Here is a 12,353-nt window from a genome sequence, read left to right as displayed (position 1 = left end):
TTTCAATCACATTATACACTGCTCATTTCCAGGGGTTGCGGCCAGGGGTGTACATAGAAATCATTGGGCCCCATAGCAAGAATCTGAATTGGGCCCCTAACTCCGCCCACTAACCAACCCCTGGCCCATCCCTGTGCTCCACGGAGTTCAGCATGCCCCCCGCAGGCCACAGGGGGTACCAGCTTACACACAGCCCCAGAGAATAAAGAGTTAAAGCAGTGACGTCACCTCCTTCTGCAAAACAAGAACTTATCTGAAGACTGGAATCACAGGACAGGGGAAGACGACAACATCGCCCCCCTGACAGCCACAAGCAGAACAGCATTCCCCCGGATGATAAAAGTCAGCAGTCAGACGCCCCTGTGAAAAATAGAGGTTGAGGAGACACAGGGTAAAGAACTGCAGGCAGATGGGGGCGCAATAGAGCAGCCAGTGCGGGAAAGGCTGCAGTGCATTGGCCTGGGCAATACTTATACCAGCTGTACATATATAATTATTTACAGGAGATACCCAGGTTATACCAGCATGGTCCATATCACTATATATAATAATATGTATACGGTATAACATCTTCTTGTATATAGTGATATGGAACATGCTGGTATAACCTAGGCATATCCTGTATATAATTATATATGTACAGCTGGTATAAGTTATACATCTTCTGGTATATAATATACCAGAAGATGTGTAACTTATACCATATATGTTACAATATATACATATATAATTATATACAGGCGATACCCAGGTTATACCACCATGCTCCATATCACTATATGCAAGAAGATGTTATACCGTATACATATTATTGTATATAGTGATATGGACCATGCTGGTGTAACCTGGGCATCTCCTGTATATCATTATATATGTACAGCTGCTATTACCATCTGTACATATATATGAGCCTCCCCCCCTTGAGTCCTCTATGAGCCCCCCAACCCCTAATACCCCCCAAAATGCCGGGGGGGGGGGAGTAGGATGAAAGCACACTGTCCTCTATGAGAACCTCCCTCCACCTCCCTGTTCCCTCCATCCTATGAGTCCTCTTGATGCATGCTACATGATGAACCAACCATATGGACCGGCCCCAGGTCCGGGGAGGGGGGTTGTCTGCCACTGCACTGGCTGATAACTTCAGGCGGGCGGCAGACGTGAGCGGCACGCAGAGACTCCAGAGGATGATACCCACATCTCCTCGCTCGACTGTATGTATGACTGAGGCGCCCACTCCTGCTGCCTGTGCCAGCAATACACTGGCCAATCAGCAGCAGCCTCTTTGCGCTGATTGGCCAGTGTGAAATGCAGCACGCCTGCAGCCCGGAGTCCCGATCCTTCAGGTCAGTGATTGGCCAGTGGCTTCGACGGACACACAAGTGCTGCTGCGCTGCATAGTAACTAAGTAACTAAGTGTGCAGAGCAAACGGAGGGGGTGGGGCCTTCCGTGCGCTCCGGGCCCCCCTGTGTTGCGTGCCCCATAGCAACGGTATGGTCTGCCGATATTGGCGGTACGCGACTGGTTGCGGCCACCACTACAATTCATCAGCGGTGGCCGTGGTTGCACACTATAGGTGGCTGTAACTCTTTGAAATGAGCAGTGTATAATGTGACTGAAAAATGAATCAAGCCAGCAAAGGAGGCAACATGGCCAATCACAATACATTAGTAAGTGCCTTGTATTAATTTTGTCTACATGATAAATTCCATTTGCTAAAGTGAGACAACCCCTTTAACACTTTTATTACTTTACTAATATGATGCATTTTACCTGTAATGCCTAGTTACGTATATACTTTTATGACCAAACAAATAACCTGTAAATAAAAATCCTTTATCATTTGGCGTTTAGGTCCTACTAAATTACCACTTCGGCTTTAGGGCTCATGTACACGACCGTATTTTCTTTCTGTGTCTGTTCCGTTTTTTTTTTAGGACTGTATGCGGAACCATTCATTTCAACGGGTCCGCAAAAAAAACAGAAGTTACTCGTTGTGCATTCCGTTTCTGTATGTTTGTTCCACAAAAGAATAGAACATGTCCTATTATTGTCCACATTACGGACAAGGATTGAACTCTTCTATTGGGGCCAGCTGTTCCGTTCCGCAAAATACGGAATGCACACGGACGTCACCTGTATTTTTTTGCGGATCTGTGTTTTGCGGACTGCAAAATACATACGGTCATGTGAATGAGCCCTGACAAACATTCAGACTTCCAAAGGTTTACAAATTTTATTATTCAATTAAAAGCGTTCTGCAGCTTCAATTTAATTGAAAATGTCCTCATACTTGAAATTAGACACATTCCTATGTAACATCTGTATACATTGAAGCAAACTGTGAACTCCACTAGTGAAAAGCTGATTGAAAATCTGTTTCTTTTCCAATCTTCCAAATGTATTAACAAAGTGGGTCACATTTAATGCATACAACCAAAGATGCTTTTTAGGATGGAGTAAAAACCACCTTTGTCTTCCATCAAGAAAAATTTAGTGCCCAATTTAGAGATGAGTGAACCACTTGAGATTCATTTCAAGCCCTGTTCGCTGAATTTTGAGAAAGTTCGGTTTGGACCCGAATTGATTTGGGTGCAAACTGAAGTTGCTCCAATTGCCGTGAAAATTGGTATATAACACCTTCTAGCCTCCCAGGACTCATAATTTTTACATACGACAAGCACAAGTGTTGATTGTCAGAAGAAAAAGTGGGTGGTTGTGAACGAGCCTAAAAAAATCTCCCTTTTAATTGGGAGCAACAGCAGTGCAGTGTGGATGTGGAAAGGGTACAGATATAGTGGCATGCAGCTGCAATAGTAGTGGCAGAAGCATAGTATGGAACATGGTAGTAGTAGTAATAGTAGTAGTCGTGGTGGTAGTGGTATTAGTGGCAGATACTATGCGTTAATGATGGTGGTAGTAGGGGATTAGCAGCAAGGAGCAGCAGCAGCCATATGGTACATGTTGGCAGAAAGGCAGCAGCAGGATGGAGGCAGCAGCCTTTCAGAAGTTGATGGTCGGCAGGCCACAGCAGCAGCATTATAGGAGTGGTGGCATGATGGAGGAGGCAGCAGACGTACAGAACATCACGGTAGGCAGGTCACAGCAGTGGCATGAAGGAGGTGGCAGCAGCAGCTGTACAGAACATGATGGTAGGCAGGCCAAAGCAGTGGCTTGATGGCACCGGTGGCATTATGGAGGCAGGCAGGCAGCAACAGTAGTAAGATTGGGCACCGTCAGCAAGGCCAGATCTATTAATCTGCCTCAGCCGGGGGAGTGTGAAAATAGTCCCGAATCCAGCCTTGGTTCATTTTGACAAAAGTGATGTTTTGGACATTGGCAGAGGAAAACTTGGATCTGAAAACCCTCTCTGAGATGACACTGGAGGCTGTTCAGGAAAGAAGAAAGAGGGCTTGCTGTGCTAGTTCGGGCCACTGTTCCAGTCTGCCAGCCCAGAATTCCATGGGTATTCACCAGACACTGGCCAGATTTTCAGTAGGCCTGAACCTGGGCATTGAGGTCGGAACTGTTGGCTTGCTGACTGGCCTCAGCCTGGCAAGTGGAGAAACTGCTCCATTATGAGACTGAAATGGCTGCTACTACTGCTGCTGCGGCTTCTGCTGCTCATGTCCGCAGGGAGGGGGGGATGACTCTGTGGAAGACAGAGAGGGGCCTCCCTTTCAGATATGCTGGCAGCAGGTGTCTGCTCACCGTAAACTGTGGCAAGCTGCGTACACAGTGTTTCCTGGTAACATAATTTGTCCTCCCTTTCTGTGAGAGGAAAAAAATTCCCCCATTTTGCCTTAATAACGAGGATCTAAAAGCATGGCTATCCAGTAATCATCAGACAGCTTGATGTCAGTGAACCGCCTGTCACTGCGTAAGCAAGCGAATCTACAGGTCACAATTCTGGCCCATGTGCCTGAGGAGCCAGTATTTTCCACTTCCGTCCTTTACTGAAAAGATTGGGTGTCATGGCCAGTTTCACCGTCATAATCATCATCCTCTTTCTCCACCAATTCCGACTCCTCTTCCTCAAGTGGCAGCACCTCCTCCCCAATGGGAGTTTCTCATTGTGGGTCCCCAACAGTTACAGGGCGAACAGCAAGATGAGTTAGCTGTTTGTTTCTGACCGGCTCACGGTTTTTTATGGCCAAACATTCCGTTATAGATGTTTCACGATGGAGCTGAGGACAAGGAAGAGTCTTAGCAGGAGAAGAAGAAGGTGATGATGATGATGACAAAGATACTGTATTGCTTGGGGATGTTGGTTGGCTGCCACAAAGAGGACCGAGAGAAGTAGGAAAGACTTGTTCAGATTGGGAATGCTGGCAAGTTGTTACCTATAAGAGTGTGAACGGCCACGGCATATTTTAATCCTGCAGATCTTGCACACCGCTGTGGTTTTGTGTGCCCGTCTTGTAAAGAAAAAGCGTCATATGAGAGTTGCACGCACAGAGCTAGAGGCAGCCAAGCTAGGCTTAGCTGTGGCACGTTGTGGGCCTAACCCACCCACAGTGTCAGAAACATCACCAGATCCCGAATCAGACATGGCCCTGGCTGTTCTTTGGGAGGTAGGTGGCCTCCGCTCTTTATTGCTACTGACACTGCCCTTTTCCACTGATGTTGCCTCCTCCTCAGCGCCCTGATTCACCTCCCAGGTCCAGTCCAGAACACAATCGTCATTGGAATCCTCACCGTCCCTGTTGATTTTATCAGATTGTGAGATATCATGGTGGGCTTCTTGGCCTTTCCTCCCCTGCTCTGCATTTGCCCCAACTGCCACTGTCGCTGCCCCCACCGCCAATGCCATGGCTACAGCTGCCACTATTACCATCACCATCAACAAAGGTATGCATGGTGTCCCTAGCCTACTCCTCAGGGCAGCCCAAACAATGACTGCTCTCACACAAGTCGTTATCAGGAAGACTCTCCTGACTGTCTGCCATAGGGCATGGTGGGGTTTTCTTGCCACTTCTTAGCGAAAAGCAAGGTGCTCCACTAGGAAGGGGCTGTGAAGACATAGAGGACTCCACTAAAAGCCTTCTCTTGGGCTGCAAGGAGGAGGAGCAGGAGGAATGCTGTGACCCCTTGCTCCACTGCACAGTGTCAGACTTCGAAGTCACCTCCATGTCATCCTGCTGCGATTGAGAGGAGGAGTGAGCCATCAATCTACAATATCATCCTCTTTCTCCTCAACAATAATGTTGCAACTTTAAGCCAGCAGGGACAACTGTGGCCTACTACTACTACTACTACTTCTGGCTGGATAACTGGTGCTGCTTTCACATTTTGGCTCTGTGTCTTTTGTTTGGAACCCTTCCGTAGCCCTGACATTTTTAGGCCCCTCAGATAATGTTGTGCACTGGTGTATTATTGTACTAATCACATACATATGCTGGTTTGAATATAATGACAACAACCCCCTTCATTCACAGCCAAGCACAGAATGGCATTCTGCTCATTCTGCTAGGGCACCTCCCTGCCTTCTATAGCACTGATTGGCTCATCCAGGCTGTCTGTCAGGCTGGGAGCTAATCAGAACAAGCCCTCTATCCCACTTCCTCTCAGGGTCACGTGAGAACCCATCTTCTTCCTTCCTAGTGCTTTTTTCCCTCCAACATGTGTGCGCCGTTTTAGTGGATTCATCCGCAACTGTTTAGGTTCATCTGCCTTCCAAAAAATAGCAAAGTTCCCGTAAAAAAATTGCAAACCTGGATGGGTCCAAATTGGTTCGCTTATCCTTAGCTCAGTTTCTTATGTCAGTGTTGGGCTGGGGTTTCTTAGAAAATAAGTTAAGGGGTCAAACTTCCAATTATGAAGAATACATACATGTGCACTTATAATTGGACAAATTAATAATGTCTAATAGGTTATTGGTGAAGTAAACCATAAGACAATGAGCCTTGTGACAAGTGATTGGCTCAAAAGTTGGTTCCAAATGGTGTTTGTTCCATTATTATGTTAGTGATAAATTGACATTGTGGTGGTGTTGGTCTTTGGCTTAGATCTTTGAATTGCAACGATAATGAATTCTGTATTTAAAGCCAGAATCTGTTACATGTACTTAATGAGTGCCATGGGTCATGTTTGCTGAGAAATTAGCATGTATATCTATATTTACTTTGTCCAGTGTCTTAATATAATCAACAATAATAAGCCTAATAAGTGTCGCCTGTGATCTGCCGTGGGGTTGCTGCCAAACAAAGACCTCTATTTGATCCAATGCCAGTAACTCATTCTCTTTCCCTGAACAAAACAGCAGCTAAAGCCTGACATAACTCTGCACTAATTGTGCCTGCTGAGCTGCATAATAATATAGCAATACTTTAGGAACAGAAAGTTCATAAAATCGCTCACATTGACATATAATGCACCAACTGTATGTCATTATATCTTCCTTGCAGCATCTCTATGATCTTATATACAATTTGGTAAATATGTGAACATGAAACTTTGTATGTCTATATGGCGCCATCATTCCAACTTCAAATAAAAATGCCTGTGGCATATTAATAACAGTGATGATAGGAGTGAGATATTGCTCATTGGCTAAGCTTTCCACTCCTCTCAATACAGGCTGCCATTATCTGTTCTGCTAGCTTAATACACAGGTGACACCTCTCTTTCTGATCTGTAATTTTAGCCATATCATCATTACAAATGTTAGCTGAATTGATGACAGTTGATCACTGGCTATGGCAAATACTCATGCGTTTTCTTGTATAATATTCTGTATTTCTTCTCTGCCTGACTATTGCAGAAAATGTTAACCATTTTCACTGTATGTCGATGTACAGTGAGGAACAGAAGTATTTGAACACCGATTTTGCAAGTTCTCCCACTCAGAAATCATGGAGGGCTCTGAAATTCACATTGTAGGTGCATTCCCACTCTGAGAGACAGAATAAAAAAAATAAAAAAACAGGAAATCACATTGTATGATTTTTAAAGAATTTATTTGTCTTGCACTGCTGAACATAAGAATTTGAACACCTGAGAAAATCTGTGGTAATATTTGGTACAGAAGCCTTTGTTTGTTTGCAATTACAGAGGTCAAACGTTTCCTGTAGTTCTTGACCAGGTTTGCACACACTGCAACATGGATTTTGGCCCACTCCACCACACAGATCTCCTCTAGATCTGTCAGGTTTCGAGGCTGTCGCTGAGCAACACAGAGTTTCAGCTCCCTCCAAAGATGTTCTATTGGATTTAGGTCTGGAGACTGGCTAGGCCACTCCAGAACCTTGATATGCTTCTTACGGAGCCACTCCTTGGTTTTCCTGGCTGTGTGCTTCGGGTCGTTGTCATGTTGGAAGACCCAGCCACGACCCATCTTCAATGCTCTGACTGAGGGAAGGAGGTTGTTGCTCAAAATCTCACAATAAATGGCCCCATTCATCCTCTGCTTAATACAGTGCAGTCGTCCTGTCCCTTTCGCAGAAAAGCACCCCAAAGCATGATTTTACCACCCCCATGCTTCACAGTAGGGATGGTGTTCTTGTGATGCAAATCATCCTACTTTTTCCTCCAAACACTACGAGTGAAGTTTAGACCAAAAAGTTCTACTTTGGTCTCATCTGACCACATGACTTTCTCCCATGTCTCCTCTGGATCATCAGATGGGCCTGGACATGTGATGACTTGAGCAGGGGAACCTTCCGTGCAATGCATAATTTGAAACCATGACAGCGTAGTGTTCTACCGACAGTGACCTTTGAAACTGTGGCCCCAGCTCTCTTCATGTCATTGACCAGCTCCTCCCCTTATCATCAGTGATACCCCACGTGGTGAGATCTTGCATGGAGCCCCAGTCCGAGGGAGACTGACAGTCACCTTTAGCCTCTTCAGCCCTTTCCAGCCTTGTGGAGGTCCACAATTTTGTCTCTGGTGTCTTTTGACAGCTCTTTGGTCTTGCCCATGGTAATAGTTGGCGTCTGACTGACTGTGGGGTGGACAGGGGTCTTTAAAGAGCTCAGACAGGTGCTACTAAGTGAGATTAGGCTACTTTCACACTGGCGTTTTGAATTCCGTTTGTGAGATCCGTTTCAGGGATCTCACAAACGGTTCAAAACGGATCAGTTCAGCCCCAATGCATTCTGAATGGATAAGGATCCGTTCAGAATGCATCAGTTTGGCTCCGTTCCGCCTCCATTGCGCTCTGGATGAGGACACCAAAACTCTGCTTGCAGGGCGGATCCGTTTTCACTGATACAATATGGTGCAATTGAAAACGGATCCGTCCCCCATTGACTTTCAATGTAAGTTTTGACTTTGTTCTTCATAATGCAAATGGATCCGTTCTAAACGGATACAATCATTTGCATTATAGTTGCAGCTCCGTCTGTGCAGATACCAGATGGATTCGCACCTAACGCAGGTGTGAAAGTAGCCTTAATGAGTGGAGTAGAGGTGGACTTTTTAAAGGCACAGTAACAGGTCTTTGAGAGCCAGAATTCTTGCTGTTTCTCAGGTGTTCAAATACTCATGTTCAGCAGTGCAAGACAAATACATTCTTTAAAAATCATACAATGTGATTTCCTGATTTTTTTTTTTATTCTGTCTCTCAGAGTTGGATTGCACCTACAATGTGAATTTCAGACCCCTCCATGATTTCTAAGTGGCGGAGAACTTGCAAAATTGCAGGGTATTCAAATACTTCTGTTCCTCATTGTATGTACCATAGTAACCTGGAGCACTTTGATGTACAGTTATGGCTTCAAACTGAAACTTTCTAACATACTGTCATGACAGAGGGTAGGGATAAGTGCAGCCCTAAACTCCACCCCACCTCTGTTCCTGCCTACTTTCATGGCTCGTCCTAACCGCCGGCGTACAACTTGGCAGCAGTCCTTTGCTTAGATATCTGCAGGGGCCAAAGAAGATAACAAAAGTAATGTAACAGAGTCAGACAAGCCAAAGTCAAAGCCAGGAGGTCATGCAGGTACACAGGGAGCAATCTGATAACGAAGTCAAAACACAATCCGGAGTCTGAAGCCAAGAGGTCACGTCAATTACAGGGAGGTCACAAGGTCGAGGTCAAAAACAGAGCCGAGGTCAAAAACACACAGAAGGCAAAATACGAAAATGCTGGTGAGGGTAGCAAGACCATTCACAGGCAACCTGTGGCCAGCAGGCTGCCTGTTTAAATAGCAGAACAGGTGAGTCACATGACGTGGCCAGCGCAAACCATCTGAGCGCCAATAAATTACAATCGGCGCTCAGTACCTCTTTCAGCTAGGAGGATGTCCTCCCCGTCCCCTGGTCCCCATGGAGAAGAGGCCGCAGGCAGCATCCTCGCTCCTCCACAGATGTGGGATGCCGGCGGCAGAATAGACAGTCTAGAACTGCACCAGATTTATCACAGTGGCTGATGCTGGATGATAAATCTGTATCCTATAGGTTGTCTAGTCTAACTTTACACCACCTTTTAGGCCTCTTCCACATGGCCGCATGTATTTTGAAGTCCGCAAAAAAGGATCCGCAAAAAATACAGATGACATCCGTGTGCATTCCGTATTTTGCGGAACGGAACAGCTGGCCCCTAATAGAACAGTACTATCCTTGTCCGTGATGCGGACAATTATAGGACATGTTCTTTTTTTTGGTGAAACGGAAATACGGAAAGGGAATGTACATAGAGTAACTTCTTTTTTTTTTGTGGACCCATTTAAATGAATGGTTCCGCATACGGTCTGCAAAAAAACGGAACAGACACGAAAAGAAAATACGTTCATGTGCAAGAGAACTTAGTTGGCTAACTTTACACTTTGATACACATTGTCAAACCAAGCCCATTTCCAGCAGACCATGCCCATTCCTGGGCAGACTCACCCCCTCTCTGGTCCAGCTGGAAAATGTAGTATAAAGCATGTATGCCAAATTTTGTCAAAATTATGTCAAAACTGTGTTGCATTTTGATTAATAAATATACCTCACTATCACTGTTGCAGCTGATTAGCTGTCCCCGTTACCCTAGTCTGCACAGCAACTTTTCAGCTGTCATAGCCTTTATCTAGCATGCATATACAATTGCTCAATGTGTTCTTATACAGTGATGGCCAGTTCGCCGTGTTCGCCCGCGAACACATGCGAGCTGCCATCTTAACTGACAAGTCCGGCGATGCACAGGTAAGTCCTTACCTGTGCCTGTGCGCGAGCCGGTCTGAAATGAAATGTGGTCACCGGGACCAGGCAGTTCCGAGAACAGCCCGATGAAGGCCCCCGGCGGCTGTTCTCGGAACTGCCTGCTCCCGGTGACCGCATTTCATTTAAGACCGGCTCGCGCACAGGCACGGGTAAGGACTTACCTGTGCATCGCCGGACTTGTCAGTTAAGATGGCAAACTGGCCATCACTGCTCTTATATACACTCACCTAAAGAATTATTAGGAACACCATACTAATACGGTGTTGGACCCCCTTTTGCCTTCAGAACTGACTTAATTCTACGTGGCATTGATTCAACAAGGTGCTGATAACATTCTTTAGAAATGTTGGCCCATATTGATAGGATAGCATCTTGCAGTTGATGGAGATTTGAGGGATGCACATCCAGGGCACGAAGCTCCCGTTCCACCACATCCCAAAGATGCTCTATTGGGTTGAGATCTGGTGACTGTGGGGGCCATTTTAGTACAGTGAACTCATTGTCATGTTCAAGAAACCAATTTGAAATGATTTGAGCTTTGTGACATGGTGCATTATCCTGCTGAAAGTAGCCATCAGAGGATGGGTACATGGTGGTCATGAAGGGATGGACATGGTCAGAAACAATGCTCAGGTAGCCCGTGGCATTTAAACGATGCCCAATTGGCACTAAGGGGCCTAAAGTGTGCCCAGAAAACATCCCCCACACCATTACACCACCACCACCAGCCTGCACAGTGGTAACAAGGCATGATGGATACATGTTCTCATTCTGTTTACCCCAAATTTGGACTCTACCATTTGAATGTCTCAACAGAAATCGAGACTCATCAGACCAGGCAACATTTTTCCAGTCTTCAACAGTCCAATTTTGGTGAGCTTGTGCAAATTGTAGCCTCTTTTTCCTATTTGTAGTGGAGATGAGTGGTACCCGGTGGGGTCTTCTGCTGTTGTAGCCCATCCGCCTCAAGGTTGTGCAAGTTGTGGCTTCACAAATGCTTTGCTGCATACCTCGGTTGTAACGAGTGGTTATTTCAGTCAACGTTGCTCTTCTATCAGCTTGAATCAGTCGGCCCATTCTCCTCTGACCTCTAGCATCCACAAGGCATTTTCGCCCACATGACTGCCGCATACTGGATGTTTTTCCCTTTTCACACCATTCTTTGTAAACCCTAGAAATGGTTGTGCGTGAAAATCCCAGTAACTGAGCAGATTGTGAAATACTCATACCGGCCCGTCTGGCACCAACAACCATGCCATGCTCAAAATTGCTTAAATCACCTTTCTTTCCCATTCTGACATTCAGTTTGGAGTTCAGGAGATTGTCTTGACCAGGACCACCCCCCTAAATGCATTGAAGCAACTGCCATGTGATTGGTTGACTAGATAATTGCATTAATGAGAAATAGAACAGGTGTTCCTAATAATTCTTTAGGTGAGTGTATATACAATAATGACATCATCAGAGTGTGACAAAATCCACATCTATGACATTACAAGAGTTAAATCGGAAACAATCAGCTTCAGATTCAAATGTAATTGCTCAGTGTGTGTAAAAGCATCACCAGAGTGTGTCAAAGCCCACATATATGACATCACAAAGGTCAAATCCGAAGAAATAAGGTTCAAAGGTTTTTGCATAGTGTGTGTAGCAGTATAATAAACAAAAATGAATGGGAATAATTCAGTATTTTTTTTATTTTTTTTAAACTCTTTTTATTTCAACTTTATAAAAACATATACTTTTATACCCAAAACACAACAATTCAACAGTATAAAAGTCCATATTACAAATTGGTAAATATTATAGTGACTTTTTCCCCTTTTTTTTCTTCTTTTTTTCCCTCTTTTCCCCTCCCACCCGTTCCATCCCAGATACCCACCCACCACCCATAGGGAGAGGGATGGGGACGAAAAAGAAATAAAATAAAAAATAAAAAAGAACTTCCAGCCCTAAAGTAACCATTTTTTCCATATTTCATCAAGTTTTTGTGATTTTTTGTTACTATGGCTCTCCGTCACCCGTTCCATTTTAATCAAGTTGACAACTGCTTCTCGCCACTGTCCCACTGTCGGAGGATCTTTCTTTACCCATTTCCTAAGTATAAGGAGTCTACCTTGAAATAGTACTTTACACAGAACCAGTTGTGTCTCTTTATTTGACTTCAGATGTTCAGTTGACCCTAATATGCAGATTACTGGATCTT

The sequence above is a fragment of the Bufo bufo genome, chromosome 3, assembly GCF_905171765.1.
Source record: "Bufo bufo chromosome 3, aBufBuf1.1, whole genome shotgun sequence".
NCBI lineage: Eukaryota > Metazoa > Chordata > Amphibia > Anura > Bufonidae > Bufo > Bufo bufo.
Note: the sequence above shows the minus strand (reverse complement) of the source record.